The sequence below is a fragment of the Colobus angolensis genome, unplaced genomic scaffold (genome assembly GCF_000951035.1).
Source record: "Colobus angolensis palliatus isolate OR3802 unplaced genomic scaffold, Cang.pa_1.0 Scaffold235, whole genome shotgun sequence".
Classification (NCBI taxonomy): Eukaryota; Metazoa; Chordata; class Mammalia; order Primates; family Cercopithecidae; genus Colobus; species Colobus angolensis.
The window spans coordinates 926,521-950,576 of NW_012115544.1; the positions used below are offsets into that span (position 1 = coordinate 926,521).

At 34.0% G+C, this 24,056-nt stretch overlaps 1 pseudogene; it reads right to left on the reverse strand.

Annotated features, from left to right (window-relative positions):
- LOC105513715 overlaps positions 1 to 24,056 on the reverse strand; it is a 154,575-nt pseudogene that overhangs the window by 124,747 nt on the left and 5,772 nt on the right.

Genomic DNA, 24,056 nt, shown 5'->3' on the forward strand with positions numbered 1-24,056 from the left:
TTTTTTTTTTTTTTTTTGACAGAGCCTTGCTGTGTTTCCCAGGCTGGAGTGCAGTGGTGTGATCTCAGCTCACACCACTGCAGGGTTGAAACCATTATCCCATCTAACCCTCCCAAGTAGCTGGGATTACAGGCACGAGCCACTATGAGCTGGGGTTTTGCTATGCTGGCCAGGCTAGTTTCAAACTCCTGGCCTGAACTGATCGTCTGCCTCAGCCTACCAAAGTATTAGGATTACAGGCATGAGCCGCCATGTTCAGCTCTCTGAGATTTCTTGATGCACGGATTCCTACCTATAAATAAACAGGGTAATTGATTTCAGAAATGTTTTCCTTTTTATGTTTAATATTTTAGGTAAGTTTTAAGCCATTAAGGATAAACATATATTATTTTTATTTAAAACCATTGCTAATATGAAATTATTTTTGTAAAAATTATAAGTAATGTATATTAATTGAAGCAATTTGAAATATAAGTATGTATTATATATAAAATATATATACATATAGAAATACACAGAATATGTAACAATATTAAACACTAATAATATTACATTAATAGTTTTGTATCATTTTGGATTCTCCCACTGAAAATAACCACTCGGATGCAAAATTCTGTCTCTCTACTTTGTTCTACTCTATTGTGTTTGTGTGTGGTGCGTTTATAAGAGAAAGAGAAAGATTTATATATAAGAAACTTCATTGTAATTTTATTTTGCAACCTACTTAAAAGATATCTTGAGAATAGATTTTATTTTTTTTTTTAATTTGGCCCCACATTTCATGTACCTTATCTTTGTCTCCTGTCTTTTCCAATATAATAAGCTTTATCAAGTTATTTTGTAGCTTCCCCTATCAGAAAGTTGAGTGTATTTTCTTGTCTCTTGTTTATGAATTTGGCCATGTGATTTGACCAATGAGACATGTGCAGTAGGACCTTGAAAAGTTGTTTGTGCATTTTTACTTCTTTTGCTTGCCACTATCATTAAATGTGCTTGAGCTACCCTGCAGGAGGAAGAAGAACATAAACCCGAGTCCATCCTAGACAATCGGAAAGCTAGTCAACCCCCAGACAAGGTGTTCAACACCTGGCCAAGATCAACACAGCCACCTGGCTGGACTGCAGATAACCACAGACACGTGAATCATCTAATCTGATGCCAGAGGTTCCACAGAGTTGGCCTGCCAACTCATTACCTAAATTAATGCATATTGCTTTAGGACCCTGAGTGTGAGGTGGTATTTTATGGAATAGTCCTGTGGTGATTGATAATTTAAATAGTGTCTCATGTAGAATTCTTATGCCTTTTAAAAATAGTGTTTTTTAAGATAAATTATGTATCCCAAAATTGATCATTTTAAATGTGCAATTCAATTAATTTCAATATATTGATAGTTATACAATCATTATCATAATGTAAATGTTCAGCACTTCCACCACCCTAAGTTAAAAAAATGAAAAGAAATAAAAGAAAGGAAAAGAAAAGTGTTTATTCATAGCCCCAAGCAACCAATAATTTATTTTCCATCTCTATAGATTTGCCTATTTCTGGCATTTCATATAAATAAAATCATAAATTATGTGTTATTTTATGTCTTGTTTCACTTAGCATAATAATTTTTGAGTTCATCCATGTGGTAACATGTATTAATACTCCGTTCTTTTATGTTGCTGAATATTATGCTTTTGTATGGGTATGCCAAACTTTATTTATCAATTAACAAACATTTAAGTTGTTTCTGCTTTTTTACCATTTTGAATAATATCCCTATGAATATTCATATGCAAATCTTTGTGAGGACATATATTTTTATTTCTCTTGTGTATATATCACACTTAGGAGTAAAATTGCTGGATTCTATGATAAGTAAACATTTAACATTTTGAGAAACTGACAAACTGTTTTAATAAGTCCTGTACCCTTTTACATTCTCACCAACAGTGTATAAAAGTGTTGGTTGTTTTACGTGCTTGCCAACACCTGATATTACTTGTCTTTTTTATTGTTGACATCATAGTCAATGTGAAGGAACATCTTGTGGCTTTGATTTGCATTTCCCCAGTGACTAATAATACTGAGCATCTTTTTCATGTGTTTATTAGTCATACATGTATCTTCTTTAGAAAAATATATCTTCAGATCTTTGCTCATTTTTAAGTGAGTTACCTGTTTTTTTGTTGTTGTTATGTTGTTAGAGTTTTTTCTCATTGTTTTGGATCTAAGTCTTGTGATGTATATTGTGGAAATATTTTTATGTTATCACTTGTTTCATTGGTATCGTATCTAAGAAATCATTGCCTCACCCAAGATTATCATTCTTTTCTTTTTTGAGATGGAGTCTCTCTTTGTTGCCCAGACCGGAGTGCAGTAGCACAATTCAGCTCGCTGTAATCTCCACCTCCTGCATAACCTAAGATTATAAATGTTCACTTCTAAAGGTTTTACAGTAGCTTTTACATTTAGGTCAGCCATGCACTTTCAGGTAACTTTTTTCCTGTGATGTGAGACACCACTCCAAATTTGTTTTTTGAATGTAGAAACCAATTGTCTTAGCATAATTTGTTGAAAAAAATGATTTCTCCCATTGAATTTTCTTAGCATTTTTGTTGAAAATCAGCTGACTATAAAGTCAAGAGCTTATTTTTTTGGTCTCAATTGTACACCATTGATTCATATGTCTGTCTTTTTGCCAGAACATTACTGTATTCATTACTGTAGTTTTGTAGTAAGTGATGAAATCCATTTTCCTTTTCAACATTGATTTGACTATTCTGGGCCCCTGGTATTTCCATATGAATTCCATGCAATCTAGTCTGGGACAAACACTATAACCCACAGTGATTGATAGAGCCTGAGTGACAAAATCTCCTGAAAGCTAACCACACTCAATTTCTGGAATTTCATGTATTAAGGTGTCAAGAGAAGTCTTCTTTACTTTTAGTCTCTGAGTTGGCTTCATAAAAATCCAGAACTTCCAATTGTTATTGTTACATACATAGACTAGAAGTCAACTACCTATCTTACCAGGACAAAAAAGTGATAAAATACACAGAACAACAGATATATGAAATGAAGGAGAAATTCTGCATCTATTCAAATCTCTCAACTGATTGCGCCTGACTTCACATTCATCTCTCTCTTTTCATGGGTTGATTTTGTTGCTCCACTAAATTCTCCTTTTTGTGACTTAATTTAGTCAAGATGTATTTTCTCAACTAAAATGGAAGGTTTCTAATTGATACAAATAATTTTAAAAATAATTTACCTCACGTGTGTATCCCATTACTTATTTCAAATGACATCTGGGAAGTATGAAGAAAGACATCTTTGTTTTAGTACTACATTGTGCTAAGGTCAACAGCACTGCAAATTCAATTATGATACGAAAGTTATATCACTATCAAATGCTCCATTTTTCTTAGTCACTTTGATATATTAATAAACCAAAAGTGATTTGGCTTTTCTTTGAAGATTTTTTTGAACTATTCTACTTAAACAAGTGTTATAAGTAATTCAAAGTCTAGTTATGTTCAGTCTTATAAAGAACAACTTGATGGCATCAACATTCAGTATAAAGAAATTTAATGTTTCTAAGCAATATTGTTTTTCTTTATGAAACTTGATGCAATGAAAACAACTGAGTTAGGGACAATTCTGTAAAGAATTTTTCATAAATAAATACCATTATAAATCACTGTATAGTATTTTTAGCTGTCAAGATGATTCATTAGTTATTATTCCATTTTTAGCTCTGAGTCATTGACATATAATCAAGAACCAGACAACAAAACTGGATAGGTCTGTAAAACTATGAATCCACCAACATTCCAGCCTGGCCACTGAAGTGACAGTTTTAGAAAGATAATACTTTTCTGCAAATGAGCTTTTATTGAAAACTGAAGGCTAAAAAGTTTAATAAAAAAATCTATTTATTAAACTGGGTGTGCAGTGTCCTGTTTTCTTTGCCACCATATTCTTCAACTTTTCATCACTCCCTTCCAGAACTTCATCAAATGTGAGAATTCCTGCTATCAATAGTTTATTAAAATTTGCTTATATCTGTCCTAATAATTTCTTTCATAATCTGAGCTGAGGTCAGGTGTAGTGTCTCAAACCTGTAATCCCAGCACTCTGAGAGGCTGAGGCAGGCAGATCATGAGGGAGATCAGGACATCGAGAGCATCATGGCCAACATGGTGAAACCCCGTCTCTGCTAAAATACAAAAAATTAGCTGGGTGTTGTGGTGTGCGCCTGTAGTCCCAGGTACTCGGGTGGCTGAGGCAGGGGAATCACGTGAACCAAGAAGCTGGAGATTGCAGTGAGCCAAGATCAAGCCACTGCACTCCAGCCTAGTGACAGAGCAAGACTCCATCTCAAAATAAAAAGAGTAATCTGAGCTGGTTCTATGTTAGTTTTTATCACATGGGAGGAGGTGAATCATTAATGTGAATATTATTTATATATCATATCCGTTATTGGCCACTGATACAGGAGATATAAAGTATATTTTCTGTATTTCCAACTAGCTATAATTATTTTCAACAGCAGTCATTTAAAATTGAATATTCTTTCATACTTTCACTATAACAGATGATCCTTGTGCTTATATTTTCACTGAATGCTTGGAATTTTAACCTTATCCACTTCTAATACTCCCAACAGTTCATGAGAGTTCTAACTTTCCCGCCTACTCTCCAACACTTGTTATTGTTTGCCTTTTTGATGACAGTCTTTCTAGTCAGGGTAAAGTAGTATTTCACTGAGATTTTGATTTGTATTTCCTGAAGCTACTGACACTGAGCATCTTTTCCAAGTGCTCGATGGCCATTTGTGTGTCTTCTTTCAAGAAATGTTTATTTAGATGCTTTTTACATTTTAAAAATTAAGCTACTTGTGTTTTTAACATTGAATTGTATAGTTTTTTATATTACATAAATACATCCCTTATCACATACATGATTTGCAAACATTTTATCTAAATTTGCTAGTTGTCATTTTACTTTATTCTTGGTGTTTTCTCAAGTTCAGTACTCCTTAATTTTGATGAAGTTCAACTGATCCAATTTTTTGTGTCTTTCATTACTTTTGAAACTTTCTTTAATGAATTTTGTACAGAAGCTTCAATCTAATAAAGTTTATTGATGTTTTTATGTCTTGATTTTTTTTCCTATTTCATTAGTCTCCAGGTTTCTTGCTAGTAGAGCTGTTTTGGTGGAATCTCCCCTTTTCCTATCAAGTACAGACACAAGGTAAATTTCCTATTGTTTTGCAAATAAGCTTTTAAAGAGTCTGTCGCTTTCTGTAAATACAGAAAGATTAATCAATAGTTGCCCTCAAGAAATGATGACAAAAATCCTTTTACTCCCCTTGGTTGATAAAACCTTTTCTTTTAATAAAACACAAGTAGTATTATTCCACTGATGGCTAGCTATATTTTACTACAAAATTTGTAAATCATCACTAATGAATAATCTATGAATATTCTCCAATTTTAGACCTGATAAGTAATATACACCAAAGAAAAACAAAAAATGAATACATGTGCGACAGTAAATCATAATCATAAAGCATGAAATAATAATCCTAGCAAGTATTTCAAAATACTCAGCATTTGCATGACATCTCATAATATTCCATGTCACCTTAATAGGCACGTAGTCATTAAATAATCAAAAACACCCAACCAATGGAGCTAGTCAATGGTTACAATGAGGAAACTTCATTTCAGAAAACAAGACAGTAATAGCGATATTTTAATTGCTTTTAGCACTTTATAGTTTACATAGCAATTTCATTTTCTGTCGTGATCCCGATTTTGTCACACTGATTTTGTGAGATGCTTGAGGAATACTTCAGCATCTAGGGTATCCAATGAGTTATATATCAGCAATGAATTATACAGGGTTCTAAATATACGTATAGATAGATAGATAGATAGATAGATATGAAACAAAATTTTAGCTTAGGTTTCTAATCAAATGCAGAGTTTTATTTTTGTCGTATACTAAATAAAACAGAGTATTATGAGTAATGAGAAAATATTTACCATTTATTAAGTATAAAAATTCTCTAACTTATCTAAACCACTTATATCATTGTTATACTTTTAGTTCTAGGGTACGGATGTGGCCAGTCTTGCTGCTGCTGTTCCACTGACTTGGCCTTTGTCCCTACTTTCTGAGAAGTTAAGATTCTTGCCAATGCCACCTGAATATTTCCTCTCTTGTCCTCTCAGCCTTGGTTTTTAATGGTTGCTTGCTTAACAATGTGCTCTCTTCTTTTCTTTCTACAGAATATGAATCACATTGTCTCAATATTTCACTGCCTGACAGATCCACCTAAAATATGTTACTTTAGAGTCTCATATCATAGAATCTGAGATCCTCTAAAGATAGCTTTGCCCCGTTTTTTCCCACATAGATATATTTTTGCAAATTCCTAAAGTTATTATTTGTTAACTGCTTTATTATAGTCCCAATATTTCACCTTAGAAAATCTTTGCTCATCGGAAAACAAAAAAGCTAGCCATTTTTCATTGTTAACATATACTTATATCAACACTGTAAATATAAACAGATTCAATACACGAGAAGTTCCAAAAATGCAATTAGCAGAGATTTAACACAGATAAAAGTTTGTCAATTCCTCCTAAAAGAAGTCCAGAAGTAGAAAAGGCAAGCACGGGTATATTATGGTGTACTGACTTGGCTTCACAATGCAGAAGTCATTTAATAATTATTTAATCAACACAATTTTTATGGTATGTTCTTCTTTGCTGTTTTTTGTTTGCTTGTTTACTGATTTCTTTACTGCCTTCTTTAATGTAAAAATTCTTACTTCAGAAGAGACAGTATCTTTTCTGTTTTTGCTTTTTTTTTTTTTTTTTTTTTGACAGAGTCTTGTTCTGTCACCAGGCTGGAGTGCAGTGGCACAATCTTGGCTCACTGCAACCTCCGCCTCCCGGGTTCAAGTTATTCTCCTGCCTCAGCCTCCCGAGTAGCTGGGACTACAGGCATGTATCACCACACCTAGCTAATTTTTGTATTTTTAGTAGAGGCGGGGTTTCATCATGTTGGCCAGGATGGTCTTGCTTTCTTGACCTCGTGATCCGCCTGCCTCAGCCTCCCAAAGTGCTGGGATTACAGGCATGAGCCACTGTGCCTGGCTAAAGTAAAGTTTTTACCACAAATATTTGCAACAGGAAAAAATCAGAATATCTTTCGTAAACATTTTACTCCTCTTCATCAGGTTGGCATCCAAGAACACAGAATGTGTGTTTTCTTAAAATTTCATTTTGTAGGTAATAATATAAACATTGATTAACTTCTATTTTAGCTAATACACAATATTAAACACAATAGTCTTTCTCACCCCAACTTTTGACTTTATTTCCTGATTTTTATATTTTGAGACTTAACATGGCATAGCCAAGCAGGGCTAGTTACAAAATTTTCAGGGACTATTGCAAAATAAAAATGTAGGGCCCCATGCTCAAAAAGTATTAAAAATTTCAAGATGGCAACAATGAAGCATTAGTAAGCTAAACACAAGCCTTTCTGAGTGGGAAGCCCTGTGTGGGACACCTCCCATGAAGCTGGCAGTGACAGAACTCGTCTATAGTTTGCCATCAATAAATGGCACATTCTTTAGACTGGCATTTGCCTAGCCTGCTCATAATTAATCTTAATTACGTTCAAGGTGCCTTTTTTTCCCAGAATTTCTGTCCTGTCCTTGAAAACCAATTTTCCTTTAAATTAGAACAAACTTTCTTTTTCTTTTCTTTTTCTTTTTTTTTTTTTTTTAATTACACAATTTTACAGGATAGGGGAAATGACAGGAAGGCTTTCCCTGGGCTTTACAGCACAGGCTTTCACTGTGTCTCCCACACAAGGATGCAGTAGTGTAATCAGGGCTCACCACAGCCTTGACCTCCCTGGGCTCAGGTGATCCTCCCACCTTAGCCTCCTGAGTATCTGGGACTACAGGAACATGCCACCATGCCTGGCCAATTTTTCTATTGTTTTGTACAGATGGAGTTCCACTACGTTGCCCAGACTGGTCTTGAACTCCTAGCTCAAGAGATCAGCCAGCCTTGGCTTCCGAAAGTGTTGGAATTACAGGCGTGAGCCCCAAGTAATTTTTTCACAAAGGACTATAACCTACTTCTCCAGAAACTTCAAGTATGCCCACATTTTTCATATTTTACTCCTCCACGGGAAATTGATGTGAGTGTGGATATAAAATACTAATTCAAACCTCACCAACAACCATGTGTTATAAATGTATGAAACAAGTTAGGTGGCATATAGAGAACCATAATTTAGGTGAATTTTATGTTTTTTATAAAGCAAATTATGTTTTACATTTTATCTTTGAATATTCAACAACTCGTTAAATTAATTTGAAGTCAGAAAAATATTATGCTAATTTGCATTTTTAACACAGGAAATTTTTTTGAAGTGTAGCATCTATCTCTGCCAAGTGGAGTGCTGGATATCCTCAAAGTTGTAGGGCTCTGCACAACTCATTGCCAATCACTTATAAGCTGCTGTAAAATTGAAAATCCTCACAAAGAGTTCCACCAACAAAATCTTTAATGCTGTGATTATGAAATGGGAACACCTTTAAAGTGTTTACCTCAAAAAGGAACAAAAAGGAAGAAAGAAGTAGTTACTTTGCACATTATTTTCAGAAATAAATTATCTGGCAATGTTGCTGAGCTTCTCTGAAAGCTGCTTTTTCATAGCTATTAGATTTTATGCAGCCAACTGCAATGAAAACAACAGGCTCAAGAACAGGAATTGAGGTAAAATGGTATTTTGTGGAAATAGGTTTTTTTGTTATTTTTTAAATTATAAAATGTAACAATAGAACTAAGATAACTTCTATTGCACATATATAGAAATATCTCTTACATAGCTATATATAATGCTCACATTACATTCTAATATAAGAAATCAATGTCAAACAAATCAAATTGGCTTTAAAAATAAAGGGATTGATTATTTCACTTCAAATATGGCTAGAGATAAGGCAGACCTCAAGCCAAGTGAATCAGAGCTCCAGTTCTGGTTTTCTGTGAATATCTAGGGTTTGCCTTCCTCCATGATTATTGTGAGATGGTTGTAGGAGTTCCAGAAATTAATGTTAAGGACACCAGAAGAAGGATAGAGGCCATTTCCTCTCTCTATCTTCAGCATCTCCTAATTGGAGCAAAGGAACTTTTCTCAGAAGTCTTCCAGCACAATTTCTAAATGGAATCAGATATGGATTCCTAAAATCAGTCACTGGAAAAATAAAGCTAATCATTTACATTGATGAGTCTATCAATCTGCTTTCTCTAGGTTATGTTGCAGTTTAAGTTTGAAATCTTTCTGGGGCACCAAAAAAAAAAAAAAAAAAAAATCCCTTTAAACAGCGAATGGCAATCCTGGCTTAGTTTTAACTCTGTCTGACATCATTTGTGGGCCAGGACTAAAGTTTGAGGAGCTGCATACATACAGGAAAGGGCAGAGTAAAAAGAATTAGTGGGGTCACACACCGACTCTTAAATCAGAAATGCACACTTCAGTTTATTTTCCAAATCCTGTCACATGCCTAGGCCTGATATCAATAGGGCAGGGAATAATTCTTCTTCCAAGAGGAATACCAGAAAGGGGCTCAATTGGAAAGACTATTAGTAATTTGAGAACAAGGCAATATACCACAAATAGTTATTACATCCATATCTTGGAGATACTGTGCATCCAGTGCCAGACAACTTAAATAAAGAAGATATCACAATAAAACAAGTCACATAAAATTTTTTGGTTTCCCAGTGCATATGAAAGTTCTGTTTACATTATATTGTAACTTTTTTTTTTTTTTTTTGAGACAGAGCATTGCCCTATTTCCCAGGCTAGAGTTCAATGGTGCAATCTCGGCTCACTGCAACCTCTGCCTCCTGGGTTAAAACAATTCTCCTGCCTCAGCCTACCGAGTAGCTGGGATTACAGGTGCCCACCACCATGCCCAACTAATTGTTGTACTTTTAGTAGAGATGGGGTTTCACCATGTCAGCCAAGCTGGTCTCGAGCTCCTAACCTTGTGATTTGCCCACCTTGGCCTCTCAAAGTGCTGGGATTACAGGCATGAGCCACCACACCAGACCCTATACTGTAGACTATTAAGTTCAATAGCATTATGTCTAAACAATGTACACATTTTAATTTAAAAAATACTTCATTGCTAAAAAGTCGATCATCTGAGCCTTTAGCTAGTCATGATATTTTTGCTTGTAGAGTGTCTTTCCTCAGTTTTGATGGCTGCCGACTGATCAATGTAGCGGTTGCTGAAGGTTGGGGTGTCTGTGGCAATTTCTTAAAAAAGGACAGAAATAAAGTTTGCCATATCAATTTGATTCTTTCTTTCATGAAAGATTTCTCTCTAGCATATGATGCTGTTTGACAGCATTTTACCCACAGGAGAACTTCTTTCAAAATTGGAGTCAGTCCTCTCAAACCTTGTTGTAGTTTTATCAATTAAGTTTATGTAATATTCTACATCTTTTGTTGTTTATTCCAACAATTCTTATAGTAACTTCACCAGAAATAGTTTCCATCTTGAGAAACCACTTTCCCCCCTCATTCATAAGAAGTAACCCCTCACTCATTGAAGTTTTATCATGAGTTTGCAGCAATTCAATTACATCTTCAGGCTCTACTTCAAATTCCAGTTATTTCAATATTTCTACCACATCTTAAGTTACTCCCTTTGCTGGAAACTTGAACCCTTCAAAATTATCCACATGGATTGGAATCAACTTCTTCCAAACTCCTATTGTAGTTGATATTTTGACTTTCTCCCACAAATCACCAATGTTCTTTATGGCATCTAGAGTGGTGAATCCTTTCCAAAAGATTTTGAACTTAGTTTTCCCAGATTCATCAGAGAAATTAATCTCTGTGGAAGATATAGTCTTCTGAAATGTATCTTATAAATGATAAAACTTGAAAGTCTAAATTATTCCTTTATTCATTGTCAGCAGGCATGAAAGCAACATTAATCTACTGGTACCTTTGCATCAGAGCTCTTAGGTGACCGGGTGCATTTTCAGGGATCATTAATACTTGGAAAAAAATCTTTTTTCTTTTTTGTTTTTTTGATTTGTATGTCTCAACAATGGACTTAACATATTTAGTAAATCATGCTATAAAAAGATGTGCTGTGATCTGGGCTTTGTTGTTCCATTTGTAGTGCCCAGGAAGAGTAGATTTAGCATAATTCTTAAGGGCTCTGGGCTTTTCAGAATGGTAAATCAGTATTCACTTCAATTTAAAGTCACCAGTTGCATTAGCCCCTAACAAAAAAATCAGCCTTGCCTTTGAAGTTTGAACCCAGACTTTGACTTTTCCACTCTAGCTGTAAAAGTCCCAGATGGCAACTTCTTCCAATGTGAGGCTGTTTTATGTACAGTAAAAATCTAATATTCAATGGAGCCACCTTCGTCAATTATCTTAGCAACATCTTTTGGATAACTTGCTGCAACTTTTCCATCAGCACCTATTGCTTCACCTACATTTTTTGTTATGGAAATTGATTATTTCCTTACCTCATAAAACTACCTTGCTAGGCTTCAACTTGTCTTTTGTAGCTTCCTCACCTCTCTCAGCCTTCAGAGAATTTAAAAAAGAAGTTGATTTTGCTCCGCATTAGACTTTAGCTTAAGGGAATGTTGTGGATGGTTTGATTTCGTATTCAGACCACTGAAACTTTCCCCATATCAGCAAAAAGGCTGTTTCACTTTCTTATCATTTGTGTGCTCACTGGAGACACACACACACACACACACGCACACACACACACACACATACGTATTTTAAGCTTCGGGAGTTTTTTCTTTTTCTTAACTTTTATTTTAGGTTCCGGGATACATGTGCAAGTTTGCCATGCAAGTAAATTGTGTGTCATGGAGGTTTGGTGTACATACAATTTTGTTACCCAGGTAATAAGCGTTGTACCCAATAAGTATTTCCTCGATGCTCTCCCACTTCCTACCCTCCACTCTCAAGTAGGCCCCAGTGTCTGTGGTTCTCCTTCTAGTATCCATGTGTTCTTGTTGGTTAGCACCCACTTACAAGTGAGAACATGTTGTATTTGGTCTTCTGTTCTTGTGTCAGTTTGCTTAGGATAATGGCCTCCAGTTCCATCCATGTTGTTGCAAAGGACATGGTCTCATTCTTTTATATTGCAGTACAGTATTCCTTGGTGTTTATGTACCATGTTTTCTTTATCCAGTGTACCACTTATGGACATTTAGGTTGATTCTATGTCTTTGCTATTGTGAATAGTGTTGCAACGAATATATGTGTATGTGTGTCTTTATGGTAGAATGATACATATTTCTTTGGGTACATACCTAATAATGGGATTGCTGGGTCAAATGTTAATATTTTCTGAGATCTTTGAGGAATTGTCACACTGCTTTCCACAATGGCTGAACTAATTAAGTACTTTTAATGTTTTACTAGAACTTTTTCTCTTCGTTCACAACTTAGCCAATGGTTTGGCACAAGAGGCGTAGCTTTTCACCTATATTGGCTTCAGACACGCCTTCCTCACTAGACTTAATCATGTCTAGCTTTTGATTAAAGTAATAAATGTACAGCTCTTCATATTATTTGAATATTTATTGGCAATTGTAAGGTTACTAATTTGCCTAATTTTAATAGTGTTGTATCTCTGGGAATAGGAAGGCCCAAGAAAAAGGAGGAAGACAGAGAAACGGCCAGTCAGTGAAGCAGTCAGAACATACAACATTTATCGATTAAGTTTGCCATCTTATGTGGAGGCAATTCATGATGCCTCAGAACAATTACAATAGTAGTATCAAACATTATTGATCACAGATCACCATAACCAATATGTTAATAATAAAAATATGTGAAATATTGCACAAGTTACCAAAACGTGACACAGAGACACAAAATGAGCATATGTTATTGAAAAACCTGACACCAATACACTTGTTCAACACAAGGTTGCACAGACTTTCAATTTCTAAATGATGTAATATCTACAAAGTGCAATACATTGATGCATAATAAAATGAGGTGTGCCTGTATGCTTCACCTTTGGTGTATCTTCATCATCATTTATTGTCATTCTTCTATGTAACTCCTCTTTTGTAGGATAAAATATAACACCATAAAAAGGGGTAATTTGAAGTTTATTTAGAAACTATTAAGATAATATAACAATTCATCTGTTTTTGTGGAAACATTGAGAAAAGTGATTATTTTACCTTAGACCCAAGTATGGGAAATTGATCTATTTATAACTATTTCTAAAGTTTCTTAACTTTTACAAGCATTCTCTCTAGGTTATCAACTTTGAATGTAATAATTATTTTTTTGAATTTTTTTGTTTAAAGTAACCACAAATATCTAGGAATATTCCTGGTAGATATCAGTTTCATATTGCAAGTTGTTGATCATAATTTTAGAAGTATTTTAAAAGTAAAAATTAGCTTGTGTTGTTTACCAAAGTTCTTTTTCATAAAATGTTGTTATATTTTACACTTATTTCTGCTAAGAGATATCTTTTAAATATTAAATCATTTTATTTAGCTCCACTTTCTTCATCATTAAAATATTTATATTTATGAATCAGTGTACCATAAAGATAACGAAAGAAGGAAAGGTTTTTTTTTTTTTTAAATTATATTACTCTCATCTAGAAAACCATATGATATACATGAAATCTAAATAATAAAAATAACTGAAAGCCATCAGCCATACTAGAAAGGTTTACCACAGGACAAGAAAAAAAACAGACTATGTGTCCTAGTAGTTTTAGCTTAGGCACAGGTCTTCAACTTTGAGCAAAATTCACGGTGTAAGATCATTCCGGCTTTTATTCCATTTGCATAAAGTCTCAATAAGAATCAGAACGTTTTCCTAAGAACTCTTTCAGCAAGTCTTCTAGTTTGTCAGGTGATACACAGCGGAAAAGAAAGAAAAAGGGGAGACAACCGAAAGCAGAAGTGGTTTTCTAAACTGGTGGCTCCCTAACATGTATGCTTTGGTACCTTTTGTCTCAAGAAATGACATAGAGCCGGGCGCGGTGGCTCAAGCCTGTAATCCCAGCACTTTGGGAGGCCGAGACGGGCTGACCACGAGGTCAGGAGTTCGAGACCATCCTGGCTAACACGGTGAAACCCCGTCTCTACTAAAAAATACAAAAAGCTAGCCGGGCGAGGTGGCTGGCGCCTGTAGTCCCAGCTACTCCGGAGGCTGAGGCGGGAGAATGGCGTAAACCCGGGAGGCGGAGCTTGCAGTGAGCTGAGATCCAGCCACTGCACTCCAGTCTGGGCGACAGAGCGAGACTCCATCTCAAAAAAAAAAAAAAAAAAAAAAAAAAAAAAAAAAAAAAAAAAGAAGATGAGATATCTCATAATTAATTTATGCAGTACACCCACTTTTTTAGGGGACGGGTAACTTTCAGGACTAGTGTGTGGGAATAAACTCCCAGAAACATCATCTACATTAAGTATTTTTCCCCAATTGTTGTCATCCAGTTTCAATTACCTATAAGTTTCAATTTTAAACTAATTAAGCATGTGATAATACAAATTAGTAAACTTTGTTTAGTGGGACATCCCTTGCTGGGAGAATTAATGATAATTAAGACATTTCCCTAACTAGGTCTCACAGAAATTTTGGACTGGAAGATGGGAACATGAAGAAAGCAAAGTTGCCTGCTTGTTCTTACTCTCCCTGCAAGTTTGTTTCCTTTATTTATCTCTGCATATTTTCTTTCTTGGCAAACTTACTTGCCTATTTAGATCTTCTCACATATGCCCTCAAACAGTAGTTTTAGATCCTTAGTCTACATGATTTTTTTTCAGCCTAGAACCTATAACATTCAAATACATTTTCTTCATCCATAGTTAGAAAATTTAAGACAGGAAACAGACTAAGATCTAAAAAATAAAAAAATAATAAAAAGTTAAAAAATGTTTTAGGGGATAATTACCTGATGTACAGCTTCATTTTTGTCACATTCTAAGCTTCATTTCTATATTTAAATGCCTCCTAAACATATTCTCATGGATCTGTTACCATTCCCTTAAAAACTAATCTTGTGATAGTTCCCCCCAAAATAGCTATGCCTTCTGTCCCTTTATACAAACTCAATAATAATGAATGATTTGTGTTCATACTCATTTTAAATTTTTTCTTCTTCCAATATTATTAGAATCTATACGAATATATTACATTTTAAATTGAGCAACCCTTATTTTATGTCTAGTCGTGGAGATTATAGTAATCTATACTAGACCATCTTCTTTAGGGAATAAATTCTTGAGTGCTTCTTCTTACTTAGAAAATCTTAGGGTGAGTAGGCAGCTTTAACTATGGAATCACCGGGCAAAAGAATAAAGAAAAATTCTTTGATATATTTGGGATCCCACAAACTGTCACAACTTTCTGGGTAAATAACTGGAAAAGTTTAAGTCATATGATAATATTTTTACTCTAAGATTGTGAAACAGTTTTTTTGAAGTGTCTTAATTCAGAATGTTTACAAATCCTCATTGCCGAAATACAAACCATAGTGCTGGAGCATTCTGCTACTAGAAAAGTGAAATGTGCTATTGGCAAACTTTTGTACAATTTTTGTATATTTTAGAAATGTAAGTTGGCTTCGAGGAGACTTAGATCTAAAATATCTTATAGGATATTATAAAACTTATTATCAAAAACATACCCACCAGCCTAATATTTCACATGAGGAAAGTACATACATGGAAACTTACTGTCATGTGAATAAAACATCACACATAGGGAAAACAGATTAATTAAAGATGATTTGAAAAACTTGCCTCTCTGCTTCAGCTTCTATTTTTAAATGGAAAATATAGGCATATAGTTTGTTTTTTGCAAGTCTAAGGGCATGAGAGTGCCCTTAGCTACTCAACACGTTAAGACATTGATTACACACGGACATAAATAAGGGAAAAATAACTTGAGGGTGGAGGGAGGGAGGTGAGTGAGGACTGAAAAACCACTTCTCCAGCATTATGGCAATTACATGGCTGACAAAATTATCTGTACATCAAAACGCTGCGACACACAATTTGCCCGTGTAACAAACCTGCGCATGCACTGCTTGAACCAAAAAAAAAGTTGGAAAGGGAAAAAGAAAGTTAAGAAAGGGTACTGAAATAATAAAGCATCAGAAATCTAGAGGGTTTTATGGCATTTTATGTAAAACATGTTTACATTTTTCCTGGTGCTCTTTCTTGAAATGACATAAAAGCATCAGACATCAGAAAGTCAGTGTATATGTATGTATAATCTGAATCTTAAATTCATGTAGAAGTGCAAAAGAACTAGGAAAACCAAGGCAACATTGGAGAAGAAAAGTAAAATCAAAAGACCTGCATCAACAGATTTCATGATCTATTATTAAATGACAATAATGTAGATAGTGTCTATTATTATGGGTTAGAAAGATAGACCAACAGAATATAATAGAGAGACCTACACATATACTCACCTCATTTCAAACAAAGTCACAGTGAATTTCAATATAAAAATGTTCTCAGTGAATGATAGTTTGTTAATTATCTACCCAAAATGAAAATACAAAATGAGAATTTGATTTATATCTTATAAAAAATTATTCAAAATGTTAACAGACTTAAAAACTAAACCAATCAAGCTTCTAGAGAAAGCATAGTATAATGTTATCATAATCTTACAGGAGAATATAAAAAATGTCAACCATAAAAGAGTAATAAATCAGAATTAATTAAAATTGACTTTAAAAGATATTTTTACCCACATATATCACAAAATAATCATATCCAGAAAACACTACCAGCTCTTGAAAACCAACAAGAAAATTACAAAGACAACTTAATTAAAAGATTGCCAAAAATGTCAGTTTCAACAGAGGAATGCACATTAAATCCCAGCAAAATATTAGACACCCATCAGAATGTCTAAAAGTGAAAAAGATCATACAAATGTTGAGAAGAATGTAGAGCAGGTGAACCTATCTTATATTTTGAGTGAGAGCATTTGGAAAATGTTTAGCAGAATGAACTGAATGTGTATAAATGTTGAAATGTTAGTTCAAAGTCTGGCATTACTTGAGTTCTGTTTTAGTCGGTTTTCGCATAGCTATAAAGAACTGCCCGAGACTGGGTAATTTATAAAGGAAACGGGTTTAATTGACTCACAGTTCAGCATGGCTGGGAGTCCTCAGAAAACTTACAATCATGGTGAAGGAGAAGGGGAAACAAGGTACCTTCTTTTCAAGGTGGCAGGAAGGAGAATGAGCACAGGAGGAACTGCCAAAGCACTTATAAAATCACCAGATTTCATGAGAACTCACTTCCTATCATGAGAATAGCATGGGGGAAACTGGCCCCATCATTCAATTACCTCCACCTGGTCTCTCCCTTGACATGTGGAGATTATGGCATTATGAGAATTACAATTCAAGATGAAATTTTTGGTGGGGACACAGCCAAATCATATCAAGTTCAGGGCTTGCTATAAAGTTATAAAAATCAAGAATGCATGCTATTGGTGAAATAATAGATATCAATCGATAGAACAGTAGTCAGAGCAGAAATAGATACAAACAAATATAGTCTGATTTTTGAAAGAGGAGCAAAGGCAATTCAATGGAAAAATAATAATCTTTTTAAAAAAGGGTGTTTGAACAGATGAATGTTCATATGCCAAAAAAAATGCAAGTAATCGAAAGTAAAACAAAACAAAAACCAGAGTCTATATACAGGCCTATATCTTTTAAAACGTTAACTTAAAATAGATCATAAACCTAATAATATAAAATGCAAAACTATGAAACTTCTAAAAATAATATAAAATAAAATCTGAGTGACCTTGAGTCACTTGGCAATTAGTTACTATATACAGCATCAAATGTACAATTCATGAAAAAAAAAAAATGGTAAGTTAAATTCAACTAAAATCCTGCCAAAAGTAATGTTAAGGAAATAAAAAGAGAAGCTACAGATTGGACCAAAGGCCAAAATGCTTGAAAAACACACATCTGATAGAGGCCTTGTATCCAAAATATACAAAGAACAACTAAAATTCAACAATAAGGAAATGCACAACCCAATGAAAAAATAAGCAAAAGTTCTGAAAGATACTTCTGACTAAATAATACATGTATATCAACTAATATAAAAATATGTTCATTCTTTTATATTAGGGAATTAAATATTTGCAAATTAAAACAACAATGAGATATTACCACATATCCAATAGAATGACTAAAATCCAAAAAACTGACAAACTGAATGCCAGGGAGAATCGAAGCAACAGGAGCTCTTGTTCATTCCTCATAGAAATCCTTTGAAAGCCTGGCAGCTTCTTCCAAAGCTAATCATGGTATTACCCCATGATCCTACAATCATACTTCTAGGTATTTACCCAGTTGGTTTGAAAACTTATGCTGAGACACAAAAAAACTTCCCATGACCATATGCAATGACTTTTTCATAATTGACCAAAACTGGAAACAGTGAAGATGTCCTCCAACAGGTAAATGGATAAACAAATTGTGGTGCATCCATACAATAGAATATCATTCACTGATAAAAAAAATGTGATATATAAAGTCACTTACTGACATATTTAAAAAAATTATATGTAAATCATACCTTAACTAAGAGGGGGACATCTATCCTTTCTTTTTCAAGTCCATCTTCACACTCAGTTCTGCTTTCCCCAAACCAAACGTATTCAAAGTGTCACCTGTATAGCTCACATTCTTCTTTTCCATTCTCTCTTTAGTCCCTGGTAATCTCTTAAGCTTTCATGAAAAGGCTCTAACAAAGACCACCATAGTTTGCTTATAAAGCCAAGGAACTCTTTTCAGACTCCATCTTCCAGGTCCTAGAGGTAGGAACTGATGTATTGCTGAACACAATCTCCTCATCAAAATTCTATTTCCCTTTTCTACTTCCTGTATGCAAAGAGTTTATAACAATGTATATTTCATTGTGACATTTTTGAGATAAATTAAGCTTGTAAGATCTATATGTACAACTGTGCCTGGAACTTAGAAAATGCTACAAAAATGATAATTAAATTGGGGAGAGAGAGAGAAGAGAAAAATAAAGACATTCATCATCCATTCACTGACCTTGGGAGTATAACTTCATATATCTATGGGAAACATTTATTTTAAATTATTTCCAGTAGAGTCAAGGATGTGTATAAATTTCCTAAAATCTCATTATTAAGTACATATGTGAGTAACGTCCACACAGGTATACCAGAATCCATGTACAAAATGTTCATAGAAGTATTATATATTATAGCCCAAAATGAGAACAACACTTGTTTCTATCAACAGACAAGAAAAGAATAAATAATATTAGAAAACTGGAGTACTACATAAGAATGAAAATGAACATACTGCAGTCTTCAACGTGGATTACTCTAAAACCATAAGGTTGAGTAAAAGTGTTAAGTCCCAGAAAAATACAGATGACTCACAGTTTCTAATTTATACATTTTTTCTCACTGTTTTTTCTAACATGTAATAAATATCTCTTTTACATAATTTAAAATATGATGATAGTAAACTCACAAATTAGCTTTCCTTTTCTTTTGTTTTCCTTCACACAGTATATTATTTTACTTTTAATAAAGTCAGGAGAATGCATGTATATTAAGAAGATAAAATAATAGATCTTATGCAAGCAAAGATAAGGGGAAGCATAAATATAATTCACTAAACCACACTGTATATGGTTCAATAGCATGACATTGAACACTGAAGATTTGAATATAGATTTATGTATTATGCCATATTATACTTCTCATATTTTCCTTGTTTGTCCTTCCTAAAACAACATGAACTTTAGGCTCAAGAGACCTAAGCTTGAATGCAAGAACACCCTATTCTTTTCACAAAGAAACAAGTAAATAGGCTATTCTATTAGTTTGTTCTCACATTACTATAAAGCACTACCTGAGTCTGGATAATTTATGAAGAAAAGAGGTTTAATTGGCTTACACAGTTCTGCAGGCTATACAGGAAGCATGGTGAGCAAGGCCTCAGGAAACTTACAATCATGGCAGAAGGCCAAGAGGAAGGAATCATGTATTACAAGACTGGAGCAGGAGGAAGAGAGAGAAGGGGGAGGTGCCACACATTTTTAAACAACCAGATCTCATGAGAACTCACTCACCGTCATGAGAAAAGCAAAGGGGGAAATCTGCCCACAATTCAATCACCTTCTACAAGGCCCCTCCTTTAACAATGGGGATTATAATTCTACATGAAATTTGGACAGGGACAAAAACCCAAACTATATCAGCTATCAAACCCATAGAACTTAATATTCTAGAATGAATAGGGGTGGGCAAGCTACAGCCCGCAGGCTAAATCTTGCCTATTACATCTATTCAAGGATTTGCCCACTGAAATACATATGCAATATTAAGTTTTTCCTGGAAATCCATTTAATGGGAATGATCTGTCAAAAAAAAAAGAAAAAAAAGACATTTTACTAGACTTTAATTTCTTAAAGTTTTATATTTTACAGTCTCATCATTCAGATAATAAATAGTATTTATATTGGTGATCTATTAAAATAAGTATTTCTTAGTGGAAGAACTTCGAGGAACTCAGCACTGGCGAGGTTATACAAGTTTTCTTGTTTTTAACGTGCTCATTTTCTGAATTCTCAGAGGGGTATATTGTGCAAAGCACAGAAAATTTGTAATGGAAGTGAAAATCTGTGGAGGATTCATTGATTTTCATTCTTTCAAACAGAAAGAACATAGAGCAATTAGTAAAATCCTTAATTTTAAGAATATAATTATTACTTTGGTCACCTCGATTTAGGAAAATATCTCATCTGATGATGTACCTTTTCCATAAGTGATTGCCATTCAATAAGGCATCAGTAAGGATATCTAATCATTTAATATGCCTTGTTTATAATTCTATTATATTATATAATAGAATTGTTTACTTCAAGAAAACTCACTTAAGAAAATTGTATACCTACAAAATTTTGATTTATGTAGAATTATATGATTTGTTATAAAACTCACCTAGAATTTATTCTAGCTAGGGTTGTACAGAAGAGAATGTCTCCATTCTTTAAATGTTTAACTTTTAGCCCATTATCTTTGAATAGATGAACATTAGACCTTTGCCTTTTCAGCTTTCATTACAAAAATGACTTTAACACCATATTCTTTTCTGTAAAAAGATAAAACTTGCACCATCTTAATACGTTTCTTCCCTTCTTATGCAGTTACTTTGTTTGGCAGGAAATGAGCTCACATTTCCCTCTGCCGAAGAAAGCAATTTATGAATCATATACAGTTTGAGAAAAACATCACCTTATTCAAAAGATAAATCATATGATATTGTTATGCTGAATGAATAAGAAAGCATGGATTGAGAATAGATTGGATGATTGCATTATAAAGACATCAAAGTAAACTGATCTGAAGGGTGCACTGTGAATAGACTGAAATTTAAAGATATTTTATTGCTACCTAAGTCTATGGGAATCTAATGAACAAATAAATGCTGATTTTCTATTGCAGACTTTCTCAAAGAATAAGAATTAATATTAGCCTCATTTTAGAAAGTCTATTTTATTTATTGCCCTCATATATAGAATAATGAGCTCAACTAAATAATTTTTACAGGTAAGGTTTGTTTTAAAATCTTCTCACTTTACTCAGCAAGTGATGAAATAAAAAAATACTTCATTTTTAAAACTTAAATATCACATTACTTTCTTGCTATAACAAGTTAACACAAACTGGGTGCTTAGAAGAACACAAATTTGTTGTCTCACAGTTCTAGAGGCCAGAAATCTGAAATGAAGACATCAGTAAGTCCATGGTTTCTCTGAAGATTCTGGGGAAGGATCTGTTCCAGGCTTCTCTTAGCTTCTGGTAGGTCCTTTGCTTGTGGCAGCACAACTCCACTCTTTACATGGTATTCTGCCTGTGTGCTTGTCTGTGTCTGCCTCCAAATGTTCCCCATTTTAAAAAAACAGCAGTCATATTAAATTAGGACCCACCCTGCTGACCTCATTTTAACTCTCTTACCTCTGTAAAAATCCTATCTTCAAATAAAGTCACATTCTGAGGTACTGGTGGTTAGTAGTCCAACATAATGTTTTGCTGGGGAGGGACACAATTCAATCCTAGTAAGTATTGCTTTTTCCTTCTAGTTATCACGTTGTAATTGGTCCCAAGTTTCATGGCAATCAAGATCAAGTTTGCTCACTTTTTTTTAAAAGTTGAAATTTTAATGAAGTCATCAAAGAACCCCGTTCCATTCTGTGTGAACACTCTGCCACCTTAATTATATTGACTTTTGATTTTCACCATGATTTTGTATGGTAATTCTATGGTTTTTGTAACTATAGTAAATATGCACTTTAAGAAAGTAAAACAGTGAAGAGAGATTCAATTTATTTTACCAGGAAAGCAAAGTCCTCCCCAGGTGCTCCCAGCATAGATTCTTGTAAATCCAGTGGCCAGGATCTAGCAAATGAGCTGAAAACAATTCAGTGATTAGAAATCATGAGCTATTTCCTGCTTTTGAGCACACTGGCCTCTTAAGAAAATCAAGTTTCTGCTCTAAAGGAAGAACTTAGGGTGTGTCTTTTGAGTCAGCAACTCAGAGTATCTGCCCCCTCTGAAACAGTTGTAACAATGAGAATTTGATGGAGTCTGGTGAAATTCATAATCCCTTCTTATTGTTTCCTATACTTCCAAATGGGAATTAAGAAATGAACACAAAAAGTAGATACTGAGACCTGAGTGTATCATTCTAATTTTTGAATATAGTTTATTTTTATAGTAATTAATCTATCTCAGTTACATTTTTAAATTATATTGAGATTTACAAGATATTAACATACATGGAATTGTGTGGGGGTGCTGTTAACTGCAAAACAGCACACTTTTTTCCTTAAGTATATTGTGATGATAAATTGAAATGTATGTTCTCTTTTTTTTTTTTAACAGAGTCTTGCTCTATTGCCCAGGCTGGAGTGCAGTGGCGCCATCTCAGCTCACTGCAACCTCCGCCTCCTGGGTATCAACAATTCTCCTGCCTCCTGCTCCCGAGTATCTGGGATTACAGGTGTGCACTATGCCTGGCTAATTTCTTACCTTTAGTAAAGACAGGGTTTCACCATATTGGCCAAGCTAGTCCCCAATTCCTGACCTCATGATCCACCTGCCTTGGCCAACCAAAATGCTGGGATTACAGGCGTAAACCACTGTCCCCAGCCTAAATGTACGTTCTTTTAATGATGCATTTTAATATGACTCATTTCTTCTAATATATAGGAAATATAATTGTTTAAATATTGTACAGAGAACTAAATGTCTGAAGCAAAAACATTTTCAACTTATTATTTAACAAAGCTGTGGAAAATTTCTCAGTCTAGTACTCCACTTTTATAAATAAATAGAGGAAAATTTGTTTTGTGTATTGAAAAGTTTATTCTAATGATTTCATATAGGACACAATTGTTACACTGACATTTCTGCATATTATGTAGATTTTTCCTTTTTTCATTAAATGATCTGGGTAATAAAATATATTTATGTTTACTTTTTGTCCGGATGGAACTGAAAAAAAAAAAAAAAAAACTTTAAAGTTGAAACAAAACTGTCAGATGCCTACATGCTAGATACCAACAGAACTGAATTCCTTCAGAGCAGATAGAAGTAAAAATAAATGGCATTAAACTTAAACACTATTGTTGGAAAGAGAACTTAATGAAAACAGTGAATCACAAATAAGATGTCTTGAGGGTAGTAAAATGTCTAAGATAACTTAATGCTTGTAACTTTGCCTTATATTATTTCATATATATCTTGTAAATGCTACTGTCTGTTCTTGGGAAAACTGTAAGTAATACAAAACAATTTCTTTTTATACAAAGACAACGTCTAGATACAATCAAACATAACATATCTAGATAGTTCAGCAATTCAATAAACTTGATTGCAAATAATTGGAAGCAAGT